We start from the raw sequence: 13680 nt of genomic DNA, 5'->3' as shown, positions 1-13680 counted from the left end.
TGCTTCACAGTTGGGCAGAGATTCTTTGTCCCTAGTCTGGTTCCTGCCAGCTCTTTCCTGTCAGAATTCCACTTCCTCCTCCATTGTGCAGATACTCTTTGGGTAGCTCACGAGATTCTGGGAACTACTGTTGTTGCTCTTCCCTTCCCTTCTCCTCTCCTTCTCTTCCTCCCTCCCTGCCTCCTTGGATCAGGTGTTAAGATTATGCTTCTCTCCTTGAGTGCTGCTGGCACTTTGCCCACTGAGGCAAAGAGTACTGGCAAGAAACTGGCACCACCCCTCCCAGTAGGCATTTTCCTGCATGGTACAGTGAGAATAAGTGAGGAAAACCTTTCAGGCCTTTTGTACTCTGTCCCCTCTCTGTCCAGTCCATATTTCTCAGCATCTTCTCTTTCTCAACTTTTTCCTTCATCTTCTAACTCATTGCTATCCTTTCTTTCTTTCTTTCTTTCTCCCTCCCTCCCTCCTTCCTTCCTTCCTTCCTTCCTTCCTTCCTTCCTTCCTTCCTTCCTTCTTTCTTCCTTTCTTCCTTTCTTTCCTTCTTTCTCTTTTTCTTCCTTCTTTCTCTTTTTCTTCCTTCCTTCCTTCCTTCCTTTCTTTCTTTCTTTCTTTCTTTCTTTCTTTCTTTCTTTCTTTCTTTCTTTCTTTCTTTCTTTCTTTCTTTTCTATTTCTCTATCTCTCTGCCTCCTTTCCTCCTTCCCTCTCTCCCTCCCTCTCGCTTTCTGTAATACTGAGGTTTGAACTCAAGGACTTGCACTTGCCAAGCAGGTCCTCTACCACTGAATGGCTTTACCAGTCCCCTTTTGCATTTTTTTCAAGATAGGGTCTTGCTTTATGCCTGGGGCCAACCTGGACTGTAATCCTCCTATTTGTGCTTCCCTGCATCACAGATCTAGCAGGTACATGCCATTGTACTCAGCTAATAATGAAGATGCAGTCTCAAAAATGTTTATAACCTGGATGGTCTCAAGTCATGATCCATCCATCTCTACACCTTAAGTAGCTAGAGTTACAGACTTGAGTCTATTTTGTTTTTATTTCTCTATCACTCTTTCTTCCTCTTAGCTTTTATATTTCAACGTTTTCCCCTCACGTTTCTAATCTACTAGTTTGATACCCTCCTCCTATACCTAGGTATTATCTGGTAGCCTGATTTGTACAGTAGCTTTACCAAAAATATCTGCTGGTGCACATTTAAGCAACAGAGCACATTTACACATTTTCTTTTTTTTTTTTTTTGGTCCGGTCGTGGGGCCTGAACTCTAGGCCTGGGCGCTATCCCTCAGCTCTTCAGCTCAAGGCTAGCGCTCTACCACTTGAGCCACAGCGCCACTTCTGGCTTTTTTCTTTTTGCTTATGTGGTGCTGAGGAATCGAACTCAGGGCCTCAGGCATGCAAGGCAAGCGCTCTACCACTGAGTCAACTTCCCAGCCCAACACATTTACACATTTTCTTAAGTAAAAGAATCATACCTGAGTTAAAGATAATGGTAACTAAACTTTTGTATATTCTATTTATGATCTTAACGAAAGGTTATATAACATATTTTGGTCATAAAATTTAGTAACTAAGTTTATGTTATCCTTATATTCAATTAATTGCTATGGACTATTTTGCCATTCTTGTACTGTGCAAATTCTCATTTTTTCCTTTAAAGGTATTTAGTTTGATTATTACTGTTGTTGAATATTGTAAATTTTTTTATTTTTAAGTATCCTCATATATGTTCTATTACTATAGTGGATAGATTTGATCAAATAATTTCTTAAGTCACTAAATGTTGGCATCATAGAATTACTTATTACTTAATAAAGACTGTTTCCTGCCAAATTAGACTAATTGTAACTACAAAATCTTTCAAAGAAAAAGAGGGATGTTTTCATGAATACTGGTTATAGTCAATGAACTAAACTGTGGCAAAGGTCAACATTTATAAATAATAAAGACTATTTTATGGTACACTACAGTTAGGAATTCTCCCTTCTTTCTGACCTGGAAGTCATTGAAGAGAAATCCATCACAAAGCAGTATTAAAGAAGTCAAATAAATAAGAGAGAACAAAAAGAAAATTTCTGCAGATGCAACTCATACCTCCAGTTCTTCTGCCACACATCAAGGTCAGGGTGAGTGACCACTTTAGGTCATTCCTTGATTTGAGACCCTGTCCTGAGTTCCCACAGAGCAGAGCCTAAACTGTAATATGGCAGACAGTACTCTTCATTGTGAGCCTTGCACCTCTTCCATCAGGATTGCTATCCTGGTTTCGCAAAAATGAACTTATTTATTGAGCATTTACCATGCAAAAATATATATGATACCTGCAAATGGAAATGAAATAAATACAAAAATATTTACAGATGAAAGAAAGAGCGACTTCAACCCAGGGAGATGGGGAGGGGAAGTTGGCACAATGGAACAAAATGAGATTGATTATGAGTTGACAATTACAGGAGCTGGTGTGGAGTTTGGCAGAGTCAGCATATGTTTGGAAATTTTCCATTGAAGGCATAGTGGATGAACAGAACAGACCTGCTGCTGGGTCCTCTTCTCTAGTTTCTTGGTGCACTGCATTTTGTACCTCAGTCATACACAATTTCAGCTCCATGAGCAGCCCAGCATTGGATCCTCTAGGCAGTTATATGCTCCTTTGCCAGGAACCCCATTTCTTCTATCTTTTCTTCCTGATGATTCCTCAGCCTCTCTGCACAGCTTAAAAAGTAGCATGTTCTCTGGTAAGTCCTCCCTGGAACCTACAGAACAAGTGAAGGGCTCCTCCTGCAGCCCCACAGCACCTTCACATAGCATGTTGCAATGACTTGATTCATTGTTTGGCTTTTCCATCAAGCTCTCTTCAATTCCCAGGTAGCACTGGTAGAAGTTCCATGAATGGTGGGTGGATGAATGGATGAATAAAATGCACCATGTGGCCTCTGGCTGAGCAGCAGGCACTTACTCTATGGAGTAGTGTAAGATGGGTAAGGAAGGGGAGTGTTTCTTGGTTCTGGCTGGGTACTGGTCAGTATGGATGAGTAGGGATGCTATGGTCCATCTCCCTGTCAAGATGTCAGACATTTCCACCAATGGCAGCAACTTTGAGACTGAGTTCATTCAGAGAAGAATCCTAAAACTTTCCTGAGCACGAAAAATTTGAAGTTTATTTTGTAAAATCTAAATGAATGGCTTTTTTTTTTCTGGCTTTTCAGGGAAGTACGAAGTGGCCTGATTGAGATGATGAAAGAGTCAAGAACAGCATTTATTGAAAGTTTCTTCTAAATCACATACTCCATATATTCCTCTATGCCTAACACAGAGTGTTTAATTGTAGGCTGTATGAAACAGCATGGCTTATCATTTAACAAGCATGTTAAGGATAGGACTACACATCCTACTTCCTAGTCTGATGACCTATATGGAAAAGGTACAATTCTCAGAGCTTCCTTCCCAGCCAGTTCCACCAATAGCAGCTCACTCTATCCAGTTTTGCGTTCCTTCTCCTCTTTAATTTTAATAGCAAGCATTTGTTACTGTCTTCAATCATGTATGGTTTACTACTGATGGTTTGCTCTACCTTTCCCTTCCAGAATGTAGGCAGGGGCCTTGTCTAGTGTTAACTGCAACATGGAGCCAAGACTTGGAACACAGTAGGTAATCAATGGTTCTAGGTTGTTTTGTAGAAAAAATGAGATGGCAACTACTAACCTCACAAGCAGTCTAGCTGGACTCTGGTGGCCCATGCCTGTAATCCTACCTACTTGGGAAGCTGAGACTGAAGGATTGTAGTTCAAAGCCAGTCTCAGCAGAAAAGTCCTTGAGACTCCATCTCCTAAACAATCAGCAAAAATCCAGACTGGAGGTGGGATTCATGTAATAGAGTGCCAGCTAAACAATCACAGGAGTCTGAGTTCAAACTCCAGGAGAGAGAGAGAGAGAGAGAGAGAGAGAGAGAGAGAGAGAGAGAGAGAGAGAGAGAGAGAGAGAGAGAGAGAGAGAGAGAGAGAGAGAGAGAGAGAGAGAGAACAAGAGAGAGAGTAGCAATTCTAGTTATCCCAATTAAGACAGAATGAATTTTAATTTGTTGCTTTTGTTGCAAAAAACATACCTAACATAAAATTTCAAAGTCATACTTTAAGGTATAATTCAGTAGCATTAACATTTGCAATGTTGTGTAACCATCACTATTATTTATTTCCGTATTTCATCACCTCAAACAGAAACCGTATAATTATTAAGCAACAACTCCCTAATTCCCTCATCTCTTTGCCCTTGTAACTTTAATTTTTCTATTTTTATAAATTTGTCTAGTCTACATAGCTCATAATTCAGTACTATGTTTTTGAGCCAGACATTTTACTTAGCCCAGGGTTTTGTTGTTGTTTGCTTGCTTTTTGTTTTTATGTCTGTCTTGGGGCTTGAACTCAGGGCTTGGGCACTGTCTCTGAGTTTTTTGCTCAAGAATAGCACTCTACCAATTGAGCCATAGCTTCTTCTGATTTTTTGGTGATTTTTTGGAGATAAGAATCTCACAGCCTTTCTTTCTCTAGCTAGCCTGAGATCCTCAGATCTCAGCCTACTAACTAGGTAGGCACCCAATAGCCCAATATTTGTTTAAATATCCATCCATGTTGTATCATATATCAGAATTTCATTCCTTTGTATTGCTGAATAATATTCCATTTAGGCATTTGTCACAGTACCTATTCATCTACTTATTGGCACTTGGATTATTTTTTCCTTTTGGCTATTGTGAATAATGTACCTGATATTAAATGACTAGTAATTATAAGTAGTCCAATTTTAAAGGAATGGTATTTAACCTCTTCTTGATATTTCATTTCCATCCCCCAAATTTCCAATTAGCCACCTCCTCTCTAAATAATCAATGTTTTAAGCAATATACCAAATTAGCCTAAATTAGCTTTAGTTCAGAAATTATTTGAAGATGTTTACAAAATACAAAAGAGTAAAAAGGATAGTATGATAAAATGAAGCCAGAGGTGGTATACACAATGTATACTATACCACAAATTCTTGTAAAGTAGGTAGCTCACAAATCCTAAGCTTCCTACTGGCCAAAGAGGAGAATCAATCCTATCCCAAACAGATGAACCAAAAGTCTTCCAGTGAGTGAAGAAAAGTAAGCAAAGACATACCCAACACTGAATTACAAGAGAGATGGAAAGAAACATTTAAGTGTAATGTTATGTCATGACTAACTTTCATTAAGCAAATACAAACTAAGTTTCATATGGCTACTTCTGACACTGCTGTTTATGGGTAGAATTCAGGAAAAAATAATTATGAAGAGGAAGTAGGAAATGAAAGCATGTACCTCAGGGATGAAATCTGGGATCTCAACAGAAATGAACTGCATATGCTCAGGGGTGATTTCTTAATTGTTTCATACAACCATATAGTTGTATGACGTTGTTACAAGTTTATTAGCAGAAATGTTTAGGCTACATTTTCTGAAAACTGATAAGCTGAGCAACACTCTAAGTAGAAAATAAGTCTAGTATCTCTTTAATGAAATTAGAAGGCCTAGACCACATCAACTGTTGGGCAGAATGTGGAGCAGCCAGAATGCACCCCAGACTGCTTTTAGAAATGCAAAAATAACAAAAACCATTATGGAAAAATGTTTACTTCTTAAAAAGTTTACATGCATGTATCATGGGATCTAACCACTTCCTTCCTCTGTATTTATACAAAATAAAGACAATCATACATTCACAAAAGGATTTGCACAGGAATGCTCATAATTGTAATATGCAACATGATAATTAAAATATAAAAAGCTTCATTCCCATCAATAAGAAAGTGATCAAATATGTTGTGGTATACTGATAATTCTATCTGACAATAAAAGTTGTAACTGATACAAGTAATAACATGGATAGGTCTCAAAAGCATTATGCTGATAAACATCTAGAAGAGAAAGGAACAATATGAAAACTCAGACTCTTGCTAAAGTTGAGTCAGGAGTAGATTTTCATCCCATTTATAGCCCCGGACACATGATTTAGCTTTGCTATGAGGAATGATAATCCCTGATGATAAGAATTTAATAAAAAATATATCTTTTTATTTAATAATTTTAAGTTTTATATCTATCTCATCTGTGTATGTTTTTTTATAACTTGCACTGACTTGAAAATCCTTGGTGGAAAAGATTAATGTAAGCCAAATATTATTATTGGCCAAGATAAATGGTTGGTAAGAGGTGAGAGAAATGTGTCTTTAGTAGATCTTTATGTAATAAATGTTCTAATGTTCATTACTAAAAAATATGCTAAATGTTCAAGTTTATGTGAGATTCAAGGAAGGGGTTGGGATTCATTGTAACATAGAAGGAAGAGCCTGCTGGAATAATGCCAGCATTCTATATTATAGAAGAGTTAAAGGAGTTAAAAGTACCAAATGGTACAAAGGATGTGTGCATTCCACTATATTTTAGTTCAAAAGAAGAAAAATAACCATAAATAACCATTGATAAACTCTTATCAATGCAGAACAATTAGAGATGTATACTAATATCTATAACTTAATTTAAGATTCATTAATAGTAAAGATGGACACAGGAAAGGTGTATCAGTGACAAATGAAAAATCATAGTATGATGTTGGTAACAGAATTGAGAGGGTAGATATATGGCTTTCACTATAAAATACTTTCAACTTTCCTGTATACTTTAAACTTTTTATATTTTCAAAAATCCAAAAGAAATCAAAGGCCTTAAAACTCTTATCTGAAGATGGAAATGAGCATAAGTAAAAATAATATATTAATAATTTTTTTAAAAAAATCCTAAAAGAGGGCTGGGAAGGTGGCTCAGTGGTAGAGTGCTTGCCTGGCATGCATGAAGCCCTGGAAGTGGCACTGTGGCTCAAGTGATAGAGTACTAGCCTTGAGCAAAAGCAGCTCAGGGACAGCGCCCAGGCCCTGAGTTTAAGCCCCATGGCCAGCAAAAATAAATAAATAAAAATTAATTAATTAATTTAAAAAAATCCTAAAAGACACATGTGAATTTAAATTTGGTAAATTTAAAAAATATCTATTTACAGTGTGTTTGCCAATATTTTGAAAAAGTTCACGGGATAGTTTTGTTTTGTTTTTTTCTTTTAAGTGAACATCAACAGTCATGTTCCACTGAGAATACAACTGCAGTTTTTTGTAAAATCCACAGGGTGGCAGAGAAAAGGAATCTCAGAGCACATTCACATTTCTAATTAAAATGAATAATGGAAAATTCTTTATTGCTTCTGTTAACAGGAGAGATTGGCAGACTTTTAACATGAAATTTAATTTACAGAACACAGAATTAAATTTCAATTGAACCTGAACTCTGACTTGAGGTTAAAGGTTTCCAGAGGTTGTTTACAAGAAAAAATGATTAGGTGATGATTTGCTATGCTTGCTTACATGATTGTCCTGTTTTTTGGAAATGATCTTTTATTTGTACAGGAGAGAGCAACAACGCAGTGACACCCCCTCCCCGCCCCCCCACACACAGCTCTTAGGATCAGTTTCATCATTCCCATTTGTTTTCAGAGACCCTGGCTACAATGGGAGCCATGAGCTACGCTCTTAGTCAAAGCATCTTCTTTGTGCTGTTAACAGAAATGAAAGTATCATTCCTCTTAGTATAAGTGCTTTGCCTGCTGTGATGGAGATTTCAAAGTAGAGGAAAATGGCATAAAGAGAAAAATTACTCCCTACAATATAAGTACAAAGAGGCTAGGTAAGGGAGTAGGGTAGACATAGCTGAGTTTTTCATAGAAACCAACTTATGTTTTATATGTAAGATCAACATCATGATTATTCTGTATGAGTACCCCTGATTGGTCTCTTGCTCCACAGTGATTTATTTCACTTTTCCAAAGTGATTCCTCAATGCACTCCATCCCTCTCCAGTTCCATGCTCTGGGATGTCAATAAAGCAGTTGTCTGATTTGCCTGTTGCTTAGGAGGAAGAATGTGAGAAAATAAAAATCAATTTTGTGAAGTAATCCTTCCTTTTGCCAATGGACTATATTTTGAGGGAATCATCAAAAATGCCTGTGCTACTCATCCTGCAGGGGCAACAAAACTCCTAGAGGCTTTTAGTAAAGGATATAGAGTGTACAGCATACGACATACAAGGCCATCTGCACTCAGACACAAACTACCAACACCAAAGCCTGCTTTAACATGAAGATCTTGTAGCCTAGGATATGTGTGTTGAAAGTCAATTTCCATGGCAACAACAACTTTCCTCGTCTTCCTTCTCCTCCCCCTCCCTACCTCCTCCTCCTTTTCCTTTTCTCCTCCTGCTTCTCCACTTCCTCCTCCTCCTCCTCCTCTTCCTCCTCCTCCTACTTCTCCTACTTTTCTTCCTCCCCCTTCTCCTCCTTCTCCTCTGCTGACAAATTCCATCCTATGGGAACAAGACAAGAGAATTCTCTCACATGGCAGAGCTTGGAGTTAGTCTCTGTTGGACTTGTCTAGCAAGTTGACTCACCATTTTCCTAGCTAGGCAACAACCAGATATACAGATGCAATTCAGGGCACACCCTCCTGTAAGTGCTTATTCAGCTGCATTGTCAATAACTTGAATCTGGTCTCTTCACTCACATTTCAATACCTATTTATGACTTGTAGCTTTAATTCTGCCATTTCATGATCCAAATTCAGGCTAAGCATTTTATGTTATGGAAATGCTGTGCCAGCCAAAATATATCCTTTCACAATGGTAACAATGGTAAACTGCAAAGATAGTTTCTCTGAAAATTAAAAAACTCAGGACTCATTAACAAACATACATTTTACTGATAACAAGAAAATCATTGATTAAACAATATATGTTTTCCAAAGACTTTTAACTAAAAGAATAAGAAAAAAAATCTCTTCCTGTTTCTCTTCATTTCTTTCTTTTTCTTCCCACCTCCCAGTTTAACAGTCTCCCAAACTGAAAATATTTTGTAACAAAAAAATCAGCTTTCCACTTAATTATAATGAGATTTTAGTCAGTATCATGGTTTCCAATTCTGTATATACTGTTTTATTAAAGGCAATCTTCTACATGGTATCATAAACTATGGGCAAAATGTTGGCACAGAATATTCCTGTGGGCACATGTAGAAACAGAGGCCCAGTAAGGGAGCAAGTTTGCCCAATTGAGGTAAACATTTCATATCTCCTTAATTAAGTTGTCTGGTTAAGACAGTTGAGAAGATGCTAGGCTAACGGTATACGAATGTGGGGGCTCCAGTCCCCTGGAAGGACAGATAATAATGGACTACGAGGCTACGGATTCTAGTAATTGAATGTCTTGACACACGTAGGCTACTGGCAAAGAATGGATACAGCAAGAGAAAAGTTTTTGTGTGTTCATCCATTCCCATAGAAAGGTATTTGTAAACACCAGCCTAGCAGCTGAGGTCAGTCAGCCTGAAATTAACAACTAAGGTTGTCATGTATACACCCACCCAACTTATCACTGCTACAACTATGCTGAGGTGTCCTGATGGATGAGCCTATACATCATGTGGCATTTTCCACAAATGACACATCATGAATTTATTAAAGGCATCGTTTCCTGGGTGCTGTGGTTTATGCATATAATCCTAGCTATCTAGAAGGTAGAGACTAGGAGGAGGATCTTTGTTCAAATTCAGCTCAGTCAAAAAGTTAGCAAGACTTGATCTCAACGAAAGCAGTTGGGTGTGAGGTTTCATACCTGCAGTGCCAGCTAGGTAGACGTAAAGAGCCAGCCTTGGACAAAAAGGTGAGAAACTATCTGAAAAGTAACTAATATTGAAAGGGCTGAAGACCTGGCTCTAGTGATAGAGCTCTTGCCTAACAAGATCCAGGTTCTGAGTTTAACTCGTTCTGCCCCAAAAGAACAGACATCTTTTATTTATTTGTACTTTAAATTCCAAGTCAATAAAGATAACAGTCTTTTAAGATTAACCAGTTTTTGTAACCCCTCTATATGGTATTTTCACAATAAAAAAATTAAAAAATAAAATTAAAAATAAAATTTAAAAAAGGTTAACCAGTTCATGTTCTTTGTTGACTTTCTGAAATTAAATGAAAGAAAAGAGTTAAAATATGAAATAAAATTAACTTTGATTATTTGGATACTCCAAACAAGTTTGGAAATTAAAAAGGGATAAACAATAAACCTCTCATATATTATACTCAGCAAAATTATAATCATATTGTAAGAATCCAGATTATTATTATAATAGAAATATCCTAAATTCCTCATGTTTTTCAGATTGAGAAACAAGAGCCAGACATGATGTTTCCTCTGTGAAACACAGAAAATTAATCAGGTTGAGTCATGGCAACAGAAGGAAACTTGGTACCCAGTGGTTCACAGTCAGATGGAAGAATTATACACACTAGGAATCAATTCTAAAGACAGCTCAGTATGGGGAAAAGAAGTCCAGATTCAGGATCAGGATCTCAATTCTCAAGTCTTGCCTCTTTAGCTAACTATCTTCAAAGAAGAGATCTGAGTCTCAGATGCACCATAAATAAATCAGGAATCATCAGAGCTCCTCTGAAGGTCTTAGGAGGTTTTAGATAATAGTAAAATAACTTTTACATAGGATGAAAGTACTAGGAATTTAGCCTTTGACTAATTGTTCTAGAAGGAATATATACTAGTTGTAAGTGTTGTCTGTTACTCTCCATCCTCCTTTGTCTCTATTAAATTATACTTTAGGACAAAAGTTTTTTTTTAGGTATTGGGCCTAGCCAAAGGGTTTGAGGTGTGATCATGAAAGAATGGGAAATTATATGGCCCTCACAGAAACTGACTTAAAAATTAGGCTCCCAGTAAATGATATCCTGAGCAAGTGAGCCAAGCTATTATAGCTGAAAGGATCATGGAAAGCAAAGCCTTCCCCCAGTTCACACAGACAACAAAAGCTGAATGCAGGTCACTCTTTCATTGTACCCACGGGAATTTAATTTGTGGGAGTGACTGAGTGATGACACAAAGAGGCCAATGTCACAGAAAAAAGATTGCATTGCTTACTTTTCCTGAGAGCAGGCACACCAAGCCACACAGGGCCATGTGAAGAGTACTAGATTTGGTCAGGAGGCAGAAGCAGGGGAGAAGAGGTCAAGTCCAGGGCCTTTATTAGGGCTTTCCAGGAGAATGCCAGGCAGAGGAAACTGTTTAGGATTGGCCAATTTGAATAACTTCAGTGGGCTTTGGGGCTTTGGCCTCTACTGCCTGGTACATGGCCTTGGAATGATTTAGTGAGATGGAAATGTTGACATGCATGTGCGAGTTAGTGCCAATAACTAATTGGTTGGTAGACATATGAAAGGAGTACTCTTAGGGAAATTGTTTTATCTTTAGGAGTTAAGTAGTCTCTCTCCAGAGCTCCCAAGTATCAAATCATAAGAAAAGAAAAAACATCATTCAAACAGTTACAGGGCCAGGCACTGGTGGCTCACACCTGTAATGCTAACTACTCAGGAGGCTGAGATCTGAGGATCCTTGTTTGAAGCCAGCCTGGAGAGAAAAGCACCTGTGAGCTTATTATCTCCAATTAACCACTCAAAACCCAGAAGTGGTGCTGTGGCTCAAAGTGGTAGAGCACTAGCCTTGACCAAAAGATCTCAGGGACAGCACCCAGGCCCTGAGTTCAAGTCCCACAACAGCAGCAACAACAACAAAAAAAAACCCAGTTACAGAAGTTTCAACAGTGTTTCCCCTTAGCTCACATTTTTGTTTTGTTTTTCTGACTTGCCCACTCCATGGTATATAGAAATTTTCATTTTTATTTTACATGTCAATAGTAAGTAGCCTTGGATTTAAAATTTTATACAAATAGGGTATTGAGTGATATTTACTCTGCTTTTTTTTTTTTTTTTTGCGGGGGGGAGGCAGGTTGTGGGGTTTGAACTCTGGGCCTGGGTACTGTCCCTCAGCCCTTCAGCTCAAGACTAGCAATCCAACACTTGAGCCACAGTGCCACTTCCGGTTTTCTGGGGGTTTATTGGAGATAAGAGTCTCATGGACTTTTCTACCGATATCTTCAGATCTCAGCCTTCTGAGTAGCTAGGAATACAGGTGTGAGCCACTGGCAACCGGCTCCTTTCATTATTTATAAAGTTCATTGGAAAATCTGTAGATTCCTGTTGAGTTACTTCCTATTAGTTCAAGGATTAGAAAGGGTCTTACAGTCACTGAGAACAACTCTTTCATTTTCTATCTGGGAAATTAGTCGTTAAACATCCTTCTGAACTTTAGTAGATTAATTACTGGGAAAATCAATTGTACAATATAATTGATCAATAATATTAATGCTTGATATAACCCTTTGAGGGACAGAAATACATATAATCTCCCTGGTACTTGACCCAGGATGATTTAGAAGGAAGGAAATATTGGCATAGCAAATGAGAGTTAGAAAAAGGAAATGGTAGTGGGTACAGACTTGGAATGATGGATACAAAAATATTTAACACATACAGAGGTGTTTATCATTATCTTAGCACTACTGGAGTTTTAAACTCAGGGCCAGCCACTCGTTTGGCTGATGCTCTACCACTTGAGTCATGCTCCAGCCCTGAATATTGCTGGTTATTTTAAAGATGGAATCTTGTGGACTTTTCTGCCTGGACTGGCTCAATCCATGATCCTTCAGATCTCAGCCTCCTGAGTAGCTAGGATTCAGGTGTTAGCCACTAACACCCAGCTATGTATATAATTTTTTAAAGTATTTGTAGCTCATGAAAAGTTAGAAAAAATTAAAAGAGAGATGTTTTGTATGGGTTCATCCTGCTTTTACAAACTTCAGGCAAAAACAAGACCATCCATCAGATCAAGACAACATTATGGCTAAAACCAAGATAAAAGCCTTCATCTAAGTCTCTTATGAAAAATCTTGCTTGGATAAAAATGAACCATTGCATTCTTGATATTTTTGTTTTGTTTTATTTCCGACATTTGTGTTTAAAAGTAATAATGGAGCTGGGCACTGGTGGCTTACTCCTGTAATCCTAGCTGCTAAGGAGACTGAGATCTGAGGATCACAGTTCAAAGCTAGCCTGGGCAGCAAAGTCTGTGAGACTCTTATCTCCTATAAATCGGAAAACCAGAAGTGGCACTGAGGTTCAAGTGGTAGAGCACTAGCCTTGAGCTGAATAGCTGAGGGACAGTGCCCAGCCAGGCCCAGAGTTCAAGTCCCACGACCAAAAAGTCCCACGACCAAAAAAAAAAAGAAAGAAAGAAAGAAAGAAAGGAAGGAAGAAAGAAAGAAAAAAAGAAAGAAAGAAAGAAAGAAAGAAAGAAAGAAAGAGAAAGAAAGAAAGAAAGAAAAAAAGAAAGAAAGAAAGAAGAAAAGAAAAGAAAAGAAAAAAGAAGAAAAAGTAATCATGGAAAAGACAACAAGAATGGCCATATTCAGCTTGGATACTCTCTTCTCCCTACTTTATTAGCTGCCTGAAAATCTAATGTCAAGTATGGTATGCAAAGAACTAGAAAATGGAATGGTGGAATGTAAAGCTGAATTTGTAATTGCAGGGAGATGCCATGGGTACTAATAATACCTGGATTTACTGTAATAACCTGGACTTACTCATCCACCTTGCTGAAGTCCAGAGCACTGTGAAGTCACACACACAAGACCAGAAGACTATTTGAAACACAACTCATTTGAACTTAATGTTTGTTT

Source organism: Dipodomys merriami, unplaced genomic scaffold, assembly GCF_024711535.1.
Source record: "Dipodomys merriami isolate MVZ:Mamm:240054 unplaced genomic scaffold, mDipMer1.0.p SCAF_4, whole genome shotgun sequence".
NCBI classification, from domain to species: domain Eukaryota; kingdom Metazoa; phylum Chordata; class Mammalia; order Rodentia; family Heteromyidae; genus Dipodomys; species Dipodomys merriami.
This window is presented reverse-complemented; position numbering follows the sequence as displayed.